Source organism: Protopterus annectens, chromosome 2.part0 (assembly GCF_019279795.1).
Source record: "Protopterus annectens isolate FY-2018-M chromosome 2.part0, PAN1.0, whole genome shotgun sequence".
NCBI classification, from domain to species: domain Eukaryota; kingdom Metazoa; phylum Chordata; order Ceratodontiformes; family Protopteridae; genus Protopterus; species Protopterus annectens.
The window spans coordinates 1684535289-1684552316 of record NC_056728.1 but is presented as its reverse complement, the minus strand read 5'-3'; the positions used below and the strand labels follow the sequence as shown (position 1 = coordinate 1684552316).

The 17028-nt window shown below is 43.5% G+C and overlaps 1 protein-coding gene across 2 annotated transcripts in view; it reads left to right on the top strand.

The window, feature by feature from the left end:
• RPL7L1 (ribosomal protein L7 like 1) overlaps nucleotides 1–17028 on the top strand; it is a 613595-nt gene that overhangs the window by 556646 nt on the left and 39921 nt on the right. The gene's annotated exons all lie outside the window — the stretch shown is intronic.

Genomic DNA, 17028 nt, shown 5'->3' with positions numbered 1-17028 from the left:
GTTTTACACCATTTTGATTGAACTTCAGTTACTTCATTCTCCTTGTGCATCTGCTAGCTCTTTCTGCCCATGCTAAACTTGACATTGGAAGGATTACAGACCAGCATTGGCTGGATGTAGTGTGCTGCATCTCTGTCTTTTGAAGAGCTCCTTCTATCCACTGGACATGAATTTTATGGTTGTTGGGCTTGCTTGTCCACCATTCCCAATCATTCAAGTCACTGATTCAATGGTGCTGAAGTTTTTTTTTCTTTCTTGAAAAGCATTGTTGTGGCGATCTCCACTGCTTGCATGCTCTCAGAGCTTCAAGCCTTCTTATGTAGGGAACCATATTTGGTCTTTCACAATGTCTGTGTTCTTTAGGAAGTATTTATGTTTCTTTCAGAAAGTATTTTAGAAATTGTCCGTGATCCAGTCCATTCATCTTCCTGTTTTTTATGTTGAGGCAGAAACAGAGAGAGGAAAGAGAGAGAGACCTTTAAAACCTGGATGTGCACCACTTGCTCAAGTTTTTCCTGAGGTTGACACAGAAGTTTACTCTCTTTTCTCATTTGGTCTAAGGAAGGAATGCTTTGTAATTGCCAAACAAGTTCTGCACTTTTTGTGCAGTTAGATTGCTTACCCACCTACTGAAAGATCCTATGGTGCACATCTCACAGCACCAGAGGAATGATTGTTTCTAGCTGACATCTGTGCTGTGATCATTTGGTCTTTAGTGCACACCTTCACCCAGCATTGCTCTTTCAACTGTGTGTTCTTCAGCTGGCTTCCTTTAGTATTACAGTATTTCAGGAGCTTTGCCTTCTGAATTTGAGTTATTCTGCACTGTCTGTCCTGATGGTTATTGCATGAGATTTAGTAAAGCAGTAGGATTTTTGATGATGCATGCAACATAAATGTACATATTATATCTGTTGTTTATAAGGTGATCCTCTGTAATGAGTCACAGATACCTTCCCCAGCCCCCCTCCATTCAGCCTAGCTGTAAGTTAGGCAGCCATGTATTACTACTTGTTAACAGTGTAGGTCTCAAAATTGTGACTATTTCGTGATTCACAGAAACGTGCTGTCTAAAGGCTGAAACAAACTAGCGGACTCAGGGTCTGGGCAGACTTCTATAGTTGGCAGAACGTATGCCAGCATTGGGTGTGTACACCCCAGCCCTCAATGTTGGAGTTTCTGAAAATAGTTGCCAAGTGTTGATTGGAAAGGATGAATCTCATCTTGGACCCTGATAAGGAGGGTATCTTTTTTCATTGTCAGAGCTAGCTCCCATGCCTGATTTTCATGCCATTAATTCACTTGTGCTACCTTGTTGTTCACCAGGCTGACTCATCATAACCTGTTTTGTGAGGCCTGTGCTACATCTGCTTACCTGCAAGTAAGGGGATGTAGACTGGTGTTGGACCAGAGGCTTCTGTCTTCTCTGCCATTCAGAATCACTTGTTGTGGTCAGTTCCCAGAGACTGAGGTCCATGTTGTCAAGACCAACAGGTAATAAGTTTTCCTTCTCGTCTAGTTCCCCTCTTAAGGATCATTTCTTTAGTGAGATCTTATGGGTCATAAAGTGTCCTCTGATTTGGTCATATTTTCTTTTTCCTCCCAGCAGCACTCTTCAGGACTTGAACAACACAGCTGCAGAAATGCCCCTACAAGAGGAGCAGGGAACAAGCAGAATTGTATTCTTGTATCTTCTTGTCTACATGAAGCTTAAGAGAGAGTGGTCTAGGGAAACCATTTCTGGATTTAATTGACTCCAGCATTCCCATCAAATTTATGAAATTTTGCATGTTTATAATGCAGAACTTAATTTGCTCCCAGTGGACTTTTGAATGGAGTTGACAGAATGGATACCTGCTGGCACCTCATGATTGCCAAAGTGCACTAGATGTTTCTACATTTTGCTTTGGATGGGCGTTATTTTTATTGCAGAATGCAGATCTTTAATCTCTCTTCACTCATGGAATAATCTCCAAGGTGCTAGCAATGATATACAGGATTTTGCAACAGTCAGACTTTCTGTTTTAAAGAAACCCCATCAGAATCCCATATTTTAACTGGAGTCTCCTTGCTCCAGTCAGCTAAGCAGTAACCAGAAAGCAGTCCTTCCAGTTGTGCTTTTGGTAACAATAGAGCAAACTAAGTTGTTTAAGGGGAAGAGTGCTACCCCTCCTGCTTTTTTCCCCTCAGAGTAAGGTAGCATCTTTGCCTGATAGAAAGAGGTTCTCTGGTGTGGTTCTCAGCTAGGATGCCTTCTCTGCAGAGAGTATGCATGTTCTCTGTGGTTTCCCTGGGTGCTTCAGCTTCCTCCCACATTCTGAAGACATTCAGTAAGTGAATCAAGGACTCTAAATTGGCCATAGGTGTGAGTGCATGCACGTGTGATATGGAGGAAAGATTTGGCAGCTCTCCTCTCTTCACCCTTTGCCTTACAAACTCTATAGCTAGTGTTGGCTGTCCACTGGGTTACTGTAAGAGTCAGCTGTGATTTGCAATAGAGCCAAGCCGGCTACATGACATCATTAATATGGACTTGATCACTGCAAGCATGTAGAATCTTTTCTCACTCAAAACAATGAAACGGTCTTTCTTACAGGCTTTACTGGATGTTAAATTCCCTTAAAAATTCTAAAATGAAAAAAATCTAGCCTTTACAGAATATGAATAGTTGCAACAAAGGATTAATGCATTTAAGTACAAAAAGTAAAATGAAATCTAGCAACGATTAAAAAAATGAAGTACTTACAGCAATTATTTGCAATTAACTTCCCAGTTATAACTAAAGGGTCCAACTTTTTAACAATATAATAATTTCTGTTCTTGGAAATAATTTGTTGTAAGACAGTAAGTCTAATGTTGGTAAAGGTTAAATGTACAGTAACATTACTTTTAGTCATAACAATGTCTTGTGTGTTTATATAATGTAGTGTATACAATGCTAGTCCCCCACACACGTATCGAATCATAGATGCATGTTAACTGGTTTACTGTCAAAATGTTGAAACTGAAAACAGTTTAACAAACTTGCCAACTCGTTTGTCCGACTTTGGTAATACTGGATTGCCAAAAATGTCAGACATGGTCACCACAGCAATGGACATTCGAACATCGAAAGTTCCAGTGTTGAAAGTCCTCTCCCACACCTCCTGTATATTATATATACCAACTCAGAGGTCTCGCTACAGTGAGGAAAAGGGAACATTTCCCGATTCACACTGTACCGCGATCTCAATTCAAAATTAATCTTCATATTAGCGAATGTGTGCTCACTTTCGCTAAACTGCATTTCCACATTTTGATAGTAAACCATGTTTACCATATATTACATTCTTTATACAGTAAGAAAACTTCTCCATACTTTGAAAGAAAATTCTTCTCATTTTTAGGAAAGCAATTTTAATATTACTGCAGGCAGAACAAGTACCACACGAGGTAAGTCCCTTTATGGTTGATATTCAACAACTAGTCTTAAGAACTGACTGTGTACTACAAAGTCTGAAGTAATCCTTCCTCTTCCATACAAGTGTACATACTAAACATTTGGGAATGCAGTTTAAAGTGTATTGTTCATTAAACAAAAAGGCCGTATATTTCTAGAAATTACATTGTGATGCAGGGAATGTTTCGTTGTGAGGATATTAGATATTGTTACCTGTGTTATCATGACTGGCTGAAGTTTTGTAAATAATTGTAAATTCCAAGCATGGTTAGCTATAATTTTGTAAATAAGTTTGATGTTCTTCGTCTTCCCTTGCTGCAGTCCTGACTATTGGGTATAGTCCGCGTCCCAGTCGGCCCGAATACCAGAGTATAAGGCTGACGTCGGTCATGGCGCCTTAGACTGACGTCAGTACGTCAGGGTACTAATGCGCATGACCGACGTCATTTCCTCAGTCTTTTTTGCCGCATGGTCCGATGCAGAAGCAATTTTGCGAGTGCAGGTTGGCGTTCTGAGATTTTCCAAACCGGAGTTTCAGACCGAGTACAGAGTTGGCTAAGTAACCCCGTTAGAACATTTTGGTTTTTTCTTGCCTCAGTATTTTACCGGATGTCAGAAAAAGTGAATAACTGTATTTCTTGTGGGAAGCAGATACCGCACAGGGATTATCATACATTGTGTATACCTTGTTTAGGGCCTGAGCACGACGTTGTTGGTTGCCGCTCTTGTGCTAGATTTAACAAGCGCACTATTAAGAGGAGGCTTGATTGTGCTAGGTTAGTGTTTGGAAAGCGTTGCAATTATACTATGCCGTCGGATGCTCCGACGCCTGCTTCATCTAAGAAGCGCAAGGACAAAACAGTGAAGTCTAGGGGTGAGGAACCGGCAGTCCCGGACGTCGGTCCTTTAGAAGGCTCAGGGGAGCCAGAGGTTTTGCCAGGAGTCTCTATGGAGTCTCAGGCAGATACTTTACTGTTACAGGATGTGCCCTCTCAGGAGGTAGGCCAGGCTGAGGGGGCTTCTCAGGTAACTGTTCTTCCCAAGGTAGTTAGGGCCTCTCCTTCTGTTGCCAAAGCCTCTTTTAGAGGAAGGCCAAGTTCAGCTTCTGTAGGGGCTTCTCCTAGCATTTCGGGCTCTGTGCCTAAGAAACATATGCTTAAAATGGCAGAAGATTTGATTACTCTGATTAGAGGTTCTATGCCCCCACCTGATAAGAGGCCTAGGGTGGAACAGGAGTTGGATAGTTTTGAACAGTGTTCACAGGCTTCAGAGTCTTCTGTGGAAGACTTGCAAGAGTTTCCTGCTTATTCTGATTCTGATGTGGATGATTCTACTCCTTCAGCTTCTCCTCCTGAGGATTTTTCATTTTCAGAGACTCTTCACTCCATGAGGGAGCACTTTAAATGGGAAGGCCAAGATTACTCTGACTCCAGAAAAGGCTTAGGGAATTCTTGTTTTGCCTCAGCATAGGCCCTTAGCTATTCCTCCTGTGTTGAATGTGGTGGAGGATGTTTTGCAGAGGCCTCTCTGAACCCTGACTCCTTGCCTCCTGCTCCTGTTAAGCCTGATAGGTATTATAGGGTGCCCGAAGCTCATAAGTATTTGTTTAAGAGTCCCAGGGCGGACCCAGAAACTGTTTCTCAGGGGCCTAAAGGTGTTAAAGCTTCTGTGGTTAAAAATCCTGTACCCTCTGATAAAGAGGCAAGGGCTTTGGATAGGTGGGGTAAGAAAGTATATACTTCTTCCACTCTAGCCATGAGGGCATTGAATTGTCAATTTCATATGCTGAAATATCAGAATTATCTCCTTTCACAATTGAAATCTAAGGTGGATGCTTTGGCGGAAGGTATTGAGTGTAAAGAATTGCTGGATTTGGTTCATGTGTCTGAACAAGTGGGTAAGCATTCTTTGCAGTGTGGTTTTGATGCTGTTCAGGCCTCCTCGAGGGTGGCTGCTACTAGTTCTGTTCTTCGCAGACATGCATGGTTGAAGGATCAGAATTTAGCTGAGCATGTTAAGACCAGGATTTTGGATGCTCCTTTACAGTCTGATGTGTTGTTTGGACCGCCTGTGGAAGCAGTTTTAAAGAAAATGGAGGACAAAGCTAAGTCTATGCAGACTGTTAAAGATTTTTTGCAGGTGCAGCCTCCGAAGTTTAGTAGAAATTGGCCTGCTAAGGGGTGGACATATCCTGCTTATGGTTCCCAGTCTAGGGGTAGATCTAGACGTGGTAGGGGCAGGGCTCAAGGTTCGTTTAGGCCTAGATCAGACAGTTCACCTGCTCAGACTTCTGGTGAGGGCAGGGGTCAGTCCTTTCGTAAGCAGACCCAATGACCTGCCTTTTCAGCTGCCAGTGGACTCGCCTGGCAGCTCCTTTGGGAGGAAGATTGTCTCTTTTCAAGGAAAATTGGGATTTAATCACTCAAGACAGATGGGTGCTGGATATCATTCATCACGGGTACAGATTTTATTTCCACACAATGCCCCCTTTCAAAGGCATGCCAGATGTTCCTCCTCCACAAAGAAAAGAGGCTCTCCAGCAAGTTTCTCAGTTACTCCAGATAGGGGCTATTCAGCCAGTCCCTGTGTCAGAAAGGGGCTTCGGATTTTATTCTCGCCTGTTCCTAGTACCAAAGAAGGGGAACACGTGGAGACCAATTTTGGATTTATCTATCCTCAACACTTATCTGGACATTCCCAAGTTCAAGATGTTGACGTTACAACAACTGTTACCTCTGCTGGGCAAGGATCACTGGATGGTAACTTTGGATCTCAAGGAAGCTTACCTTCATGTGCCCATAAGGCTAAGTTGCAGAAAGTATCTGCGGTTTCGAACTGGAGATTTTCATTATCAGTTCTCTGCATTGCCCTTTGGCTTATCTACTGCCCAGAGTATTCACAAAGGTTCTGGCTCCAGTGATAGCTTACTTCAGGCTTCAAGGCATTCAAATTTATCCTTACTTGGACGACTGCCTGATTCTGGCTCAAGAAAAGAACACCTTCTACAGCATCTGGAATATGTCATAGCAGTGCTAAGATGCCTAGGGTATTCTGTGAACGAAATAAAGTCCAGTCTAGTACCCTCTCAAGACATGTGCTTTCTGGGTGTGAGACTGAATACAGCAGCCCAGATGGCCTTTTTAACCCCGGACAAACAAAAGAGTCTGTCATTTTACTTCCATCAACTATCTCATCAGTCCGTGCTGACTGCAAGGACAGTCCTTCAAGCATTAGGGTTCATGGCATCTTGTATTCTGGTGCTTCCCAATGCCAAACTGCATATGAGGAAGCTGCAATGGTATCTCAAAATGTATGGACACAGCACTGCCAAGATTTGGACACTGTCATTCAAATAATACCTTGCCTTCAAAAGGAATTCTTGTGGTGGGCTCAGGAATGTCACCTAAACAAGGGACTCTCTGTGACCCGGCCAGAGGCGAGTCAGATTTTAACGACAGATGCCTCGGACACTGCTTGGGGAGCTCATCTAAATGGAAAGTGGATACAAGACAAGTGGCCTGCCAGACTACAGCATCTACATATCAACATGAAGGAGATGTTAGCAGTCCAGTTTGCATTGATGGCGTTCAAGGAGTTACTTCTTCCAGGGCAGGTGTTGATTCTGACAGACAACACAACTGTCATGTGGTACATCAACAAGCAAGGGGGAACACATTCTTATCCTCTATGCAGGCAAGCAATGATTTTATGGGAGACTGCGTTAAGCCTGCAACTGACTCTTCAGGCAAGGTTTCTGCCAGGAGCACAGAACTCCTAGCAGATGTATTAAGCAGACAAATCATGGATCCCCACGAGTGGAAACTGGATCTTCATGTATTTCAGAAATTGACAGTGTCATGGGGAACTCCAGACATAGATCTGTTCGCTTCTCCACTAAACCACCAGCTGCCAAAGTATTGCACAAAGGGGTTTCATCACACAGCTTGGAAAGTGGATGCTCTGTCTTTCAGTTGGAAAAACCTTCATGTCTATGCTTTTCCACCTCTACCTCTTCTTCCAAAGGTATTACTAAAGGTCAGACAGGACAGGCCAAGGATGATTTTGATAGCTCCAGATTGGCCTCGGCAACACTGGTACCCACTTCTAAGGAGTCTTGTAAAGAAGCCTCCATGGCCTTTACCTCTGATTCCTCATCTGTTATCTCAGAAGGACGGTCATCTGCTCAATGTCAAGCTTCAATCTCTCCATCTCACAGCTTGGCATATTCTGTGTTGAAACATGGACGGTCTCAGCTTCCTCAACAAGTTTTAAATGTGATTATGGAAGCTAGAAGGCCTAGTACTAGGAGAGTGTACGCAGAAAAATGGAAGAGATTTTTATTTTGGTGTACAGCACAGAATTTGGAAATTTCAGAGCCTAATTTGAGTGTGGCTCTTCAATATCTTACTGAGTTATTGGACAAAGGTTTGTCTTTCTCTTCCATAAAGATTCATGCTGCAGCAATTTCAGCTCACTATGATTGTGACCCACCTTTGTTTTCGCATCCTTTGTTCAAGCAGTTTCTTAGAGGGGCAAAGAATATAAGACCCCCACGTAGAGCTCCTACTCCTGCTTGGGATCTCAATTTTGTGTTGGAAAAACTTACTCTACAACCTTTTGAGCCGGCAGCTACTGCTGAATTGAAATATTTGTCATGGAAGACTGCTTTTCTGTTGGCTATTACTTCTGCAAGAAGGGTATCTGAGTTGCAGGCCCTTATGGCAGTAGAGCCCTTTTTGATTTTCCATAAGGACAGGGTATCATTACGTACTAATCCTTCCTTTATGCCTAAGGTGGTTTCTAGTGTGGCTTTAAACCAAACTATTCATTTGCCTACGTTTTTTGCAGATCCTCAAAATAAAGGGGAAAAGATTTTGCACACTTTAGATGTACACAGGCAATTGCGTTTTTATCTGAGCAGGACTAAAGATTTTAGGCAGTCTCAGCAGTTACTTGTTTCTTTTGCTTTAAGTTCACAAGGCAAACCTGTGTCAAAACAAACTATTTCTAGGTGGATTGGCTTTTGCATTGCATTTTGTTATTCCCATCATGGCAAAGAGGTTCCAGCTGGGATTAGGCCTCATTCCACTAGGGCTACGGCCACTTCAACAGCATTTCTAAGGGGGGTGGCAACTAAGGATATTCTGGAAGCAGCTACTTGGAGTTCAGTGCATACTTTCTCTAGGCATTATCACCTGCCTATATACTCTAAGACTAGAGCTGGTTTTGCCACAGCTGTTTTACAAGGCATGTTGTCAGCTCCTGCTACTTTATAATTTGCCAGCCTCCCTTACCTCTGCTTTGGGATTCTACCCAATAGTCAGGACTGCAGCAAGGGAAGTCGAAGAACATAGTACAGTTTTGTACCTACCATAAATGTAGATGTTCGTGGATTCCCTTGCTGCAGTCCAATTTACCCTCCCTCCTTCCCTCTGTGTTTCAGGGTGGTTGTGTAGGTGAGTTTACATGCTTATATTTTTTGTATATATATATATTACTGTATATATTGTACATGTTTATTGGTGCAGGTTGTTTTTGGGACTTGTCTTTTTGGGTCTTCTGACATCTGGGGCAAGAAAAGACTGAGGAAATGACGTCGGTCATGCGCATTAGTACCCTGACGTACTGACGTCAGTCTAAGGCGCCATGACCGACGTCAGCCTTATACTCTGGTATTCGGGCCGACTGGGACGCGGACTATACCCAATAGTCAGGACTGCAGCAAGGGAATCCTCGAACATCTACATTTATGGTAGGTACAAAACTGTACTTTTTTTTATTATTACTTTGATTTATGTAAAATGTTTGAATCATACAGTGTTCTTCTGGCTGATGAAATGTACATGTTTTTTTAAAAGAATTCTGAATGTAGGTTGTCAGTCAGCTGACCTAGATATGATGTCATCGTGTACCAGAGCTGAAAGGAAAAGAATCTCCACAGTAGCTGTTTTTTTACTTTTTAAAGTCTGATATGAAAGATCAGAATTCCCATAACAGTTTTCTGCGACTTTTAAAAAAAATTGTACTATAAAAGCAGGTTCTGAATTCAGTTACAGTTAAGTAGTTGTAGTTGTTCAGTAGTAGTTGTAGTGAGTTGTTGTTTTCCAGATCAGTAGTTATCACTCCCAAGTTTTCCAGAGCTGTTAATCAGAAATCATAGGAGTTGTTATACTAGTCGCTTTAGGACCAGACAACAGCCTGAAGAGTGGACATAAATTTTATTTTGTCTTGAACACCCCTTTTGAAGGGTATTGTGGTATTTGACTGGTGGCAGCTGTTGCCTTGTAATCTGGGAAACGGGACATAGCAGGTAAACCTATTCCAGTCTTTCCCAAGAGTGTTTGTGTATGTGAATATAAAATATTTAAGTGTGTGTCAAATACCTGGAACTGGGTGCTCTGCAGTAGTTAAAGGCTCATCTGGGGACCTGGATTAAAACATATAGTCCAGTCCCAGGTTTGGAGCCTGTTCCCGGTGTACTCTTAGGGGAAACTGTGTGTTCTACTTGTGCTTTCAGTGACGCTCCCTTACTCTACTTGTGCTTTCAGTGACGCTCCCTTACCAGAGACAGTGGTGAGGACTGAGGCTCCTTTGTTACTGCCCTGGGTTTAATTGGGGTCTTCAGACATCATTCTTGTACTTCCATTAGCATTACATTCTAGACAACCAACACCACTCTTTCTTATAGTGAATGTTGCTGCTGCTTCCTTGCACTTTGCCTTTTCTGTTATATCCCTTTTTAATTCCATATCACTCATTTCCTCTTCTAATGAACATACTGCTTAATCTTTGATCCTCAGCAAAAAAATCTACCCTTTTCGCATGAGAGTTTCCAAAGCTACAGGAACTGCCCAAAGGGAAAGAGTCTTAAAACATGATGGGGGAGGGTATAATATATTATGTACAAAATTCAAAGGAGTACAGGATTTCTGCCGTACACCTTTTTAACCTTTAATACTGATGGAACATCAGATAAATGTCAGCAGCTTTAGATATTGAAATCACTTATCAACCCACCTTTTCATGATTTTTTCTACATGGATTCAGGATGTAACATCAGCTGTTGCCACCTCTCTTTGATTTAGTGCCACTCTCCAACCACCTTTGACAGATTGTCACTGGTCTTCTGTCATTGTCTGACGCGCACTGTATCTGTTCACTGGATATCCTCATGTGCCCTTTTCTTTTTATGTCTTTCCGAAATCATCTTCACCGGATCATCTTCTGCATTCCTACACATGTTCTTGAACCACCATAATCTGTTCTCTTTAATCTTCGTTGTAATTTGAGCTACTTTGGCTTCTTCTCTAAAGTCATTATTTCTTTATCTGTCTCTCAATGTGCATCCTGCCACATAGACCCATTCCACTGTTAACATGGATCCCTGACATGGGTCAGAATAGGCCAGGTCCTCAACCCACTTATCACTGACAAATACCAATGACCATTTTTGGTGACTTTAGTCAACCTTGTTACTCTGTCTAGATGTCCTTCATGGATGCATCTGCAGTCATAACAACTGGGTTGTCCTGTCGTCAGGCAGCCCTGCAGTCGGCCGGATTCCAAAGTCCGGGTCCGGCTTCGGCTGATGTCGCACTTCACCCGACGTCATCTCTGCTGGTCTCCGGGTATAAAGGCATCAGCCGACGCCATTTTCTTCAGTCTTTCTTGCCGCGTGGCGCCCGAAGCAGAAGCTGTTCGCAAGTGCCGGTCGGTCGGATCCAGAGATTTCTACTACCGAATACTACTTCGAAGACTTCTAAAAGCTAAGTACCCCGTTGGGGACTCTTTCTTGCCTCAGCCGATGTCAGAAAAAGTCAATAACTGTTTAACTTGTGGGAAACAAATACCTCATAAAGATTTCCACTCTTACTGTTTGCCTTGTTTAGGCCCAGACCACGACGTAGCAGCCTGTTCGGCCTGTGCTTCCTTCAACCGACAAACGCTTAGGCGTCGGTCGGAGTTTGCTGAACAGTTTTCGGTTCAGAATTTGCGTACATTATGCCGTCGGATCCTCCGACTACCCAAATTGTTAAGAAACGCAAAGAAAAAGACTGACACTCGCGGTCCACGGTTTCGGCCGAAACCATGGCGAAGCAAACATGAAGTGTCTCGGTTTCGGCCGAAACCGAGAAAACTGATCAAAGCACAGCTGAATCTTTGACTACTTCTGAGGTTCCTGCTACCTTACTTGAATCGGCCTCTGAAATTTTACCTACTACAGTGGCTTCTAGTGAATTATCAGACACCATCCCTTTGGATGTCTCTACCCCAGCACGTGGTGCTGCTAGGCCTCCTGCAGCCATGTCCATTAAGGCCTTTGCCAGGGCTAAAGCAGCCAAGTCTACTAAATCAGTGCCTGTTAACCCCCCCCCCCCAACCAGGCCTACTTCTAGTTCACAAATGCTTACTCTGGCAGAAGATTTAATATCCTTAATCAGGGGATCTCAATCTCACCCAGACAGGGCCTCTCAGCCCCCAGAGAAGAGACCTAGGGCAGAGCCCCCCGAGCCTGTGTCCTCTGATGATTCTGCGGATGACTCAGATATTACTGACCAGCCAGAGGCTCCTTTCTCCAATTATGAAGACTCAGATGCTGAAGAATCCATTCCAGCTGCTTCTCCACCAGAAGAATTCTCCTTTGGGGAAACCTTACATGCCATGCGAGAACAATTCCAATGGCAGCAACAGGATTTCTCAGATTCCAGAAAAAGACTTAGGACTTTTCTGCACCTTCCACAACACAGGCCCTTAGCTATACCTCCTGTCCTCTCTGTTGTGGACGATGCCTTTAATGATGTCTGCTCTGCACCAGATTCCTTACCTCCAGCCCCTGCCAAACCAGACAGATTTTACAGGGTACCAGACACGCATCATCACCTTTACAAGGCCCCACTTGCAGACCCCGAAACTATATCCCAAGGGCCTAAGGCAGTAGCCTCGACCACAGCAAAAAACCCTATTCCTTCGGAAAGGGAAGCCAGGTCTTTAGACAGATGGGGCAAAAAAGTTTATACCTCAGCTACTCTCTCGGCTAGAGCTTTAAACTGTCAGTTTCACATGATACAATACCAAGAGTTTATGCTTGATCAGTTAACTAAAAAACTATCCTCTGATGACTCTATAGATAAGAAATATGTATTAGAAATGGTAAATAACATACAACAGGTTAGTAACCATTCCTTAAAATGTGGCTATGATGCACTGGAGGCTTCATTTAGATCAGCCATGACTGGCACAGTGATAAGAAGACATGCATGGCTGAAGGAACAAGTCTTACGGATCATATTAAAGCTAAGTTATTAGATGCTCCTATGGATAAGACCAGTTTGTTTGGTACACCTGCCCAGCAGGTAATGAAGAAAATGGAAGAAAAGGCAAAATCTGTTCAAACGGTTAAAGATTTCTTGCAGGTTCAGCCCCCAAGGTTTAGCAGGAACTGGCCTGCCAAAAATTGGTCCTTTCCTGACTCCACAAGATCCCAAAGGGGCAGGAATAGGCGTTCCAGAGGCAGAAACCAATCCAGAGGAGGTGCCTACAGAGGGCGACAGTGGCAAGGTAATAACAGAGGCACAGACTCAGCCACTACCACTACAACAGCACAATCACAGTGACTTAACTCTACATCCGCCTACCAGGGAACAAATAGCAGCTCCATTAGGCGGAAAATTAACCTTATTTTGAAAAACTGGCACTACATCACAAAAGACAAGTGGATTTTGCAAACCATAGACCAAGGTTACCGGTTCCACTTTCACACTTTACCAGTCAAAGAGGAATGCCAAACCTGCCTCCAAATCAAAAACAGAAGCTCTACAGCAGATAATGCAATTAGCAAAGATGAGAGCTGTGGAAAGAGTGCCAATAACAGAACAAGGCAAAGGATTTTACTCCAGACTATTCCTAGTTCCAAGAAAGGAAAAAAGTTGGAGACCTATTCTCGACCTGTCCACCTTAAATACATACATCATTGTCCCAAATTCAAAATGCTGACCCTACAGCAACTTCTTCCCATGCTGGGCAAGGAGTGTTGGCTGGTAACTCTAGATCTCAAGGAGGCATACCTGCACGTCCCCATTCGACCAATTTGCAGAAGATACCTCAGATTTCTTGCAGGATCAGAGCATTATCAATTCTCAGCATTGCCCTTTGGCTTATCTACTGCGCCCAGAGTATTCACAAAATGCCTGGCATCAGTAACCGCCCACTGCAGACTACAGGGAATCCAAATTTATCCATACCTGGACGACTGCCTGCTACAAGGGGACAACAAAAGCAAGCTGACAACAGATTTACAAAGGGTCATTTACTTGCTACAAGCACTGGGATACACAGTCAATTTACAAAAGTCAAGGCTGATACCATCCCAAACAAGGACATTCCTGGGCGCGGAATTGGACACTGTAAAACAAATGGCATTCCTAACCGCAGTAAACAAAAGAACTCCCTCTTTACTTCTTGGCTCTAACAAAACAGAACAAGTTAACAGCAAGAAAAGTCCTGCAGGCCTTGGGCTACATGGCATCATGCATAATCTTGGTTCCACATGCCAGACTACATATGAGAAAACTACAGTGGTACCTAAGGAATTTATGGTCCCAACACAGGCACAGCCTAGAAGCAGAAATTCCACTAATCCCATGCCTAAAACAGGAGTTCCTATGGTGGGCACAAGCATGCCAATCAAACCCAGGCCTACCCTTTCACAGCTATCAAGCAAGCCAGACCATCACAACAGGCGCCTCAGACCTAGGATGGGGGGCTCACATGCTGGACAAATGCGCACAAGGATTGTGGACGAGGATCAACTCCACCTGCACATCAACCTAAAAGAAATGCTGGCAGTAAAACTGGCAATCCAAAATTTCAGACCATTTCTAAAGAGGGCCATTTGATGATAAGGACAGACAACACCACAGTCATGTGGTACATCAACAAGCAGGAGGCACTCATTCATACCCCTATGCAGAATGACTTTGGAACTTTGGAACCTGGCACTCAGCTACAACATCCAGTTACAGGCAATATTTGTACCGGGAAAGGACAATACTCTAGCAGACATATTGAGCAGAACCACATCGGATGCCCACGAATGGATGCTCCACCCGGACATCTTCAAGACCATCTCAAAGAAATGGGGAAGACCACAGATAGATCTATTCGCTTCCCCTCTCAATCACCAACTCAAAAAATTCTGCACAAGGACATTCCACCCACTTGCATGGAAAGTGGATTCGCTCTCCTTCAGCTGGAAAGGTCTAACAGCATATGCATTCCCACCTCTTCCCTTGATACACAAGGTATTACTAAAAATCAAGGAGGAACGTCCAAGGATAACCCTGATAGCTCCAAACTGGCCAAGACAACACTGGTACCCATTACTGAGGAGCATGTCTCGGGACAACATGTGGCCAATACCCCTGATGCCTTTGATGTTAACTCAGAACAACTACAGCATCATACATCCAAATCTAAAAACGTTGCAACTGACTGCATGGAACATCACATAGCAGCAACTAACCCAGAACTTTCCCAAAGGGTTAAAGACATTATCCTTGAAGCCCGCAGACCTTCAACAAGAAGGAACTATGCAGGAAAATGGAAAAGGTTTGTCATTTGGAGCACAGAAAGAGGAAAAGATGTGTCAATTATAAATATGGCTAACATTCTGGAGTATCTGGCAGAGCTTCTACATACAGGCCTGTCCTATTCCTCCATCAAGATACATGCATCAGCTATTTCAGCAGAATACAGCTTTGATCCACCTGTCTTTTCACACCCTTTACTCAGGCAGTTCCTCAGAGGAATCAAGAATGTAAAACCTCCAAGGAAACCACCATTGCCAGCTTGGGATTTGAACTTTGTGCTAGAAAAATTGACACTCGCACCTTTTGAACCAGCAGCAACAGCGGACCTACAGCATCTATCGTGGAAAACTGCTTTCCTACTGGCAATAACCTCAGCAAGGAGGGTCTCTGAACTTCAGGCCCTAATGGCGGTACAGCCCTTCCTAATCTTCCACCAAGATAGAGTGTCCATGAGGACTAATCCTACGTTTATGCCTAAGGTGATATCCAGAGTGTCTTTAAACCAGGCAATCCACCTACCTACCTTCTTTCCCAACCCACAAAACAGAGGGAAAGAATGCTGCATTCCTTGGATGTCCATAGACAGTTACGCTACTACCTGGACAGAAAAAAAGTAGCAGAAAAACTGACCAGCTTTTTGTAGCCTATGCAACAGGAAGGGAAGGAAAAGCAATTTCCAAACAGACAATCTCCAAATGGATAGGAAATTGCATACGGTTCTGTTACTCTTTCCATGGAAAACCAATTCCACAGAACATAAGGCCTCATTCTACAAGGGCAACAGCCACTACCACAGCCTTCCTACGAGGTGTGGCAACCAAGGACATTATTGAGGCGGCTACTTGGACCTCCGTGCATACATTTGCCAAGCATTATAACTTACCATTGTACTCCAGATCCCAAGCAGGGTTTGCCACTGCTGTGCTGCAAGGGATCCTAACCACACCATAATCTAAATTTTTCCTCCTCCCTTAGTTGGCTATGGTATTCTACCCAGTTGTTATGACTGCAGATGCATCCATGAAGGACATAGTACAGTTTTGTACCTACCATAAATGTAGATGTCCGAACTGGATAGCATCTGCAGTCAGGATTACCCTCCCTCCTTCCCCTCTGTGGTACTCCTAGGGTATTTACCCTCCTAATAGCTAGCTAGTGGGGGGAGTCTTTTATGGTGTATTTGTTTTGTATATATGTACATATATGCTTATTTTCTGAGTTTGCCTTCTATCCTTTTGGAAACATTGGCATTTATCCAATAATTAGCCTTCCAGGAAGGGCAACTGGCATCTGGGGCAAGAAACACTGAAGAAAATGGCGTCGGCTGATGCCTTTATACCCGGAGACCAGCAGAGATGACGTCGGGTGAAGTGCGACATCAGCCGAAGCCGGACCCGGACTTTGGAATCCGGCCGACTGCAGGGCTGCCTGACGACAGGACAACCCAGTTGTTATGACTGCAGATGCTATCCAGTTCGGACATCTACATTTATGGTAGGTACAAAACTGTACTTTCTATTACCCACCACCAGTTCTGTGTCAATTATTTGCACTAAATTTTAACTGGTTTATAGGACTCTGTTACAGCAACTTGCATTTGTTGTATCTTGAGCAGTTCCACTCCTCTTCTGTTAGGCACAGTTTAAAGCCATTGTTGCTTACAGTTTACACCTAGTGTCTTAAGCCTTTGCATCCCCTAGCTCAGCTTTACTGTCACTTATCTCAGTCAACTTCTGTATTCTAGAAAAGTGGCACCTCTTTTATTTGTACATTAATGTATTGCTACTTGTGTTTTATGTACTAGCTGCAGCTCAATGCGTATCTGGACCATGTACTGTATCAAGGATTTGTACTTCTTGACTCGTTTACTTCTTCACAATCTGTACTTATTTGCCAGTGTAATTGTTCGTTTGTCTGTGTAGCTGCTGTATTTGAAAGCTGCCAACTCTGTTCCTGTACATGACTGCCTGTTGCCCAGAGAGTGGCTGAAAAGGGTCTTCA